The sequence below is a fragment of the Quercus lobata genome, chromosome 11, assembly GCF_001633185.2.
Source record: "Quercus lobata isolate SW786 chromosome 11, ValleyOak3.0 Primary Assembly, whole genome shotgun sequence".
Taxonomy (NCBI): Eukaryota; Viridiplantae; Streptophyta; class Magnoliopsida; order Fagales; family Fagaceae; genus Quercus; species Quercus lobata.
The window spans coordinates 2,144,668-2,150,667 of NC_044914.1; positions in this window are offsets into that span (position 1 = coordinate 2,144,668).

A 6,000-nucleotide genomic window follows, 5' to 3' on the forward strand; every position below is an offset into this window, starting at 1 on the left:
TGCCAAGGGTCACTTTATTCAAGACAATTTCCTAGATAAATACTTTTTTTTGCTCCAAGATACCAATGTAGGCCGCTCAATGCTGACATTCAATTTTGAGTATGCTATGACAACAAATTTTAAAAACCAAAAGATTTATCTGAACTATCTGGAGATCGAACAGTATGAGCAGCTTTTACATCCATTGCATGCGTAATTTACCGGCAAGTTCATTGAAAAAGAAAACTGGCATGGTTTATTTGTCAGGTTTGCTGTTAGTATTGATGGGCTGGCAACATCTTGGAGTTGGTGAATAGTCATGAAATGTTCCTGTGTACCAATCGTCAATTTGTTTAGTTGCATGGCCTCATGCAATAGAATTACTTTGGGACGGCTGGTCAGGAAAGAAGATGGATGGCCCTGGATTGAGATAGAGAAAGCTTCAAAATTAACGTGTTGGTTATCATGAAATACTCTTGCTTCCATTGTTGTTATAAGTTTTTCCTTCTATCATAGACAAAGCTATAAGTAGGGCTTGATATACTTGATACTTGCCATTGAAATTTGAACCACCACTACCTGGCAGTATTGGCCTGTTTAAGTTTTGTTTTTCATGTACATTTAGATGGCTGCTCTAATTGTATTGATAGCCATTTGTAATGAATTTTGAGTTGGCAGTTGCATAGATGTTATTATATGTGATGTTCTATGTGCTTGCTGGCAAGGTTGTCAAAATCGCGATTTGGATCATAAAATCACACGATTTTACGATCCCATCTCATCAAAAAGATCAAAATCGTAGCAAGATCGCAAAAATATTAGGATCGTTTGTAGGATCGTAGGATCGTATGGGATCCTACCGATCCTACCATTTGGCTTTTTTTTCTTTTTTTCTTTTTTAAGTGGGATTCATTTGGGTCATTTGGGTAAGTCCGGTAAGATAATCCATGGTCCACCTAAAGGTCCTAAACCCACAAGCCCAATGGGTTATCAGAACCCAATAATGAATTGAAGTCCCAAATTTACCCCTATCTCAACATAAAATCTCAAAAAAACCCATACTACTTAAGTTTAACGTTTTCAAAAACAAAACCTAAATATTTTAGAAAAACTAAGCTCCAACACCTCTGTCCCGCGCCTCCACCGTCCTCTGTCAAAAACCCAGCACTTCTCACCCTCTCAATGGTGGGGCATCGCTGCCTTTAAGCTTTCTTAAGTTTAATGTTGTAAAAAACAAAACCTAAAATATTTAGAAACATTCAACGCCAACACCTCAGTCTCGCGCCTCCTCAATCCTCTTTCAAAAACCTAGAACCCCTCAGCCCTCTCAATGATGTTGTCGTGAGCCATTGCTGCCTTTAAGCTTTCTGGTAATTTGCTTTGGTAGTTAGTAGTTTATCATTTGTACTTTGATAGCTTGATTCCAGATTGTTGTGTTGTGTTTATGATTTTGACAAAGCTTTTAAGGTTTTTATTTTTCTATTTTGTTAACTAAATTAAGTAAAATTTGAAAAATTGTGAAACAGGATCTTCAGTATTTGATTCTTTAAGAAATATTAGTAAACACAATTAGTAGTTTAGAATTGCACACAACTTGTTTGATGAATTTTCTGTGTGATTTTGAGCATGCTCTGTATCTTGGTGTCTTCTTTGCAGCTCTAGTACAAATATACAATGTTTACTTTGGCTAGAAAGAAAATTAAGCGAAAAAATGCTAAGGAAATAAGTCTGACCTGGGTTGGGAACATAGTGTTGAAGTAGGTTCAAGGCAAGTTCAATGTAATTATTGCAAAGAAATTCATAGTGGGGGTATATATCGGCTGAAGCATCATTTAGCTAGGACTAGGAAAAATGTTTCAGCTTGTCCTAGTGTGCCAAAAAAGGTGAGGGAAAAATTTGTGGCTCTTTTGTATGCCCAAGCTGAAGCATCTATAAAAAAGAAAAGGTGGTGTACTATAGAACAAAAGGATGATGGCAGTGATGATTAATTAGTTGAAGTACAACAACTAAATTCATCAAAAGGGAGGGCCAGACACATAGGCTCCATGAATAGGTTTGTTACCAAAAAAAGCAAGTAACAATGAATCATGAGTTTAAAAAAGGAGAACGTGATCTAGTGATCCAACAAATTGCTAGATTCTTCTACACTAGTGCCATCCCTTTTAATTGTGTCAAAAATCTGGAGTTTCTGCGAATGATTGATATGATTTCAAGATTTGGAATTGGCCTCAAGCTTCCTTCCTATCATAAGATTAGGGAGACATGCTTGAAGAAAGAGGTAGATTTTACACAAAAAATGCTTGAAGAATATAAGATTGAATGGAAAAAAACAGGTTGTTCAATTATGTCTGATGGCTGATCTGATAAGAAAAGGAGATCCATCTGTAATTTTTTGGTGAATAGTCCCAAAGGAACCATTTTCCTATACTCTATAGACACATCTGACATATAATAAAACAGTTGAAAAATTTTGTCAAATGTTAGATGAAGTTGTGGATAGGGTTGGAGAGGAGAATGTTGTGCAATTGGTGACTGACAATGCTGCAAACTACAAACTAGCTGGAGAGATGTTGATGCAGAAGAGAAAGTGCTTGTTTTGGACTCCATGTGCTACCCATTGCTTGGATTTGACGCTTGAGGATTTTGAAAAAAAGATTAAGGACCATAAGTACACAATTGCAAAGGGGAAGAAGATTACAACATATATATATTCTAGAGCTATGCTTTTAAATTGGTTGAGGGATTTCACTAAAGGGAGGGAATTGATTAGACCTGCTGTCGCTAGATTTGCAACATCATATTTGACATTGTCATGTCTTAATGAGTTCAAAGGAGAATTGATGACAATGTTTTCTTCTGAATAATGGAGGTGTAGTAAATTTGCAGAAACAAAAAAAGGGAAAAGAATTCTTGTCATAGTTATGGATAACAACGGCTTTTGGCGACTTGTTGTCAAATGCTTGAAGGCTGCAATACCTCTTTTAAAGGTACTTCGCATGGTTGACTCTAATACACCTCCAATGGGATTCATTTATCTAGAAATGGAAAAAGCAAAAGAAGAAATACAGAAAAATTTCAATAATGTTCAAAAGAGATAACCATTTTATTTATATCTTCCTCAAATTTACATTTGTTTTTAATTCATTAGCTTATTAAATATATAGTCTTTTTTTTTTTTTTAATATAATATCCAGTGTTTTGAATTGTAGTTACAAAGAGATATGGGATGTTATTGATGATCGATGGGAAATGCAACTTCATAGGCCTTTGCATGCTACGGGATACTATTTGAACCCTTCTATTCATTATGATCCTTCTTTTGATCTGGGTTCAGATATCAAATTAGGACTATATGCGTGTCTTCAATGAATGGTTCTAGAAGTTCGTGATAGGAAAAAGATAGATGTCCAACTTGAAAAATTCAAACAAGCAAAGAGACTCTTTGGTATTGAAGCTGACATACTAGCCAGAAATACTAAACAGCCAGGTAACAATTTTGTTTTTCGTTTTTTGTTTTACATTCAAATTCATCTTTATTAGTTGTAGATTATATTCTTAAGCCTAAGATATTATAATTCATACATGTATCAGTTGAGTGGTGGGACTCATATGGAGATGATTGTCCTGAATTGAAAAAATTTGCTATAAGAATATTGAGCTTAACATGTAGCTCATCTGGTTGTGAAAGAAATTGGAGTGCGTTTAAAATGGTAAGACCAAATGACTTTGGTATATTATGACAAGATTTTCCATTTTTTTTCTTAGTAAAAGTTTGTTTCTTCCCCCCTCCCCTCTGTTTGAGACTTCTTAATTAAAATTGTTACAATTATAGGTACATTCAAAAAGGAGAAATCGCTTACACCAGAAAAAAAAAAAAAAAAATGAATGACTTGGTCTTCGTTATGTATAACTTGAAGATAAAAGAGAAAAGAGCTAAACCATTGAGTACAAAAGAAGAAATTGGTTTGGAGAATTTGTCTTCTGATGATGAGTGGTTAGCAACAGATTCTGTAGATTCAGAAGATGATAGTGCAAATTTTGAAGAAAATGAAGGTATTAATTTATAACTTTAAAGCCTTCCTTTATAGCTAATATTTATACAAGTTACCTATGTATAGTTTGAATGTGTGACCACTAATCACTAATTTATATTTGTATACTTTACTTATCAAAAAAATTTGTATATTTTGGTTATCAATGTTGGGTGATGATGAGGTTTCAAGAGTTGCTGCCAAAGGAAAAAGTGTGCTAGTTCATGATGTTAGTGATGAATATCATGAGAATGGTGATGGTTCTAATGATGATGATAGTGATGGGCCCCTACCTGGATTTGAGAGAGTTAGGGATTTTGATAATTACGCCATGGATGTTGATACTAGGAAGGATATAGATGATGAAATAGGATATGACAATGACAGTAATTAGATTAGAAGAACCTTAGAATGAGAATTCCCTTTTGGATTTCATATTTGTAATTAGCTAGCTTACCTTAGATTGAGAATTCTCTTTTGGATTACATATTGTAAATTTGTAGTTAGCTATTTTTATATGCTAACTAGCCTAACTTATTTTGGATTTGGAACTTAGAATTTGGAAAACATTTTCCATATGTGTAGATAATATTTTGGTATTTAGTTGCTAATTAAACATGTACTGAACTTTTTAGTTACATTATGTCAAAAGTTAAATATATTTTATTTCGTTAGAATGACATAAGAACGATGTAGTGCGTGCAAATTACATTTTATGATGCAATTTTTTTTTAATGGATGGATTCATATTTTAAGTGATTATATAACATACAAAGTCACTATCAATAGGTTTTTTGCTTAAAATTTGAAAATAGATAGGATCTTACGATCCACGATCCGATCCTATGATCCACAATCCTACCTACCTCTCACGATCCTACGTAGGATCCCGATTTTGACAACCTTGCTTGCTAGTATGTTGCTTGAGATCAACCAAAATATCCATGATAATCTTGTGATTTATTACACCATAAAGTAACTAAACAACAATTGTTTGAACACATATTAGCCAAAGAGCTGTGTAGCTCAACGGAGATGTGTAGAGTTCAAATCTCTATACCCCATTGTAACTATTGAATTCTCAAAAAAGAGCACACATTAGCCCTGCACAATCAAAAGGGCACATGAAGAACTAGCATGTGTAACTGCATTTTTCTTTTTAATTTATTTTTTTAGCCCATTCCTTTTGTTTCTCTTAAAATCTTGCACTTCCAAGTGTTTTAGCTTTTAAATCTCCCATCACTTGATGCAGCATGTGGCATGCTGAAGGGAAGACGTTTATAGGCTGATGGTTGAGGTAATAATTAATAATCAAAAAGGTGCTATCTGACTAGAAGACCACACAATTTTAGATTGATATAGAAAGGAAATTTTTGGAGCTAATAAAAAACCTCCTAGGGAACCCAATATTTCATTGGAATGGCATTTTTTTTCCAGAACTTTTTTTTTAGAGAGAATTTCAACTTATAGCGTCCGTTCTTAATGATAACTCTTTATCATCAGACCAAGACATCAATCGGTTTTTGGTGTAAACGAAGATTGAACTCTAGATTTCTTATTTAACTATCAGAAACATTTCCAGAACTAAATGACGAATAGTATTTCATATTCTCCCAATAAACTTGGTTCACAACTTATCTTAACAAAAGACGAAAAAAAGAGGGGGGGAGGAGAGAGATTCATTAAAAGAAAGACCAAAAATTAATACCATTTTGTTATTAATTAAAGAATCAAACTTATGAAATAATTTCAATTTAAAGCTCATCCCATCTTCGTGATTTATTTAGTTCCTCTGAGCAATAACAAAGCAGAGAGAAAAAAATTCACTGATTAAACTCTGTTTCACATAAGCCTACTATTGTAAAACAATTTGGCTCATTGAACAGAATGGGTAGAGAGAGCAAACTCCATTAAAGAGAGAGTTGAACTTGGATAGAACGTTACTGCCCAAAAATAAAACCTAGTTACCTAAGTGAAACACAGTTTTATT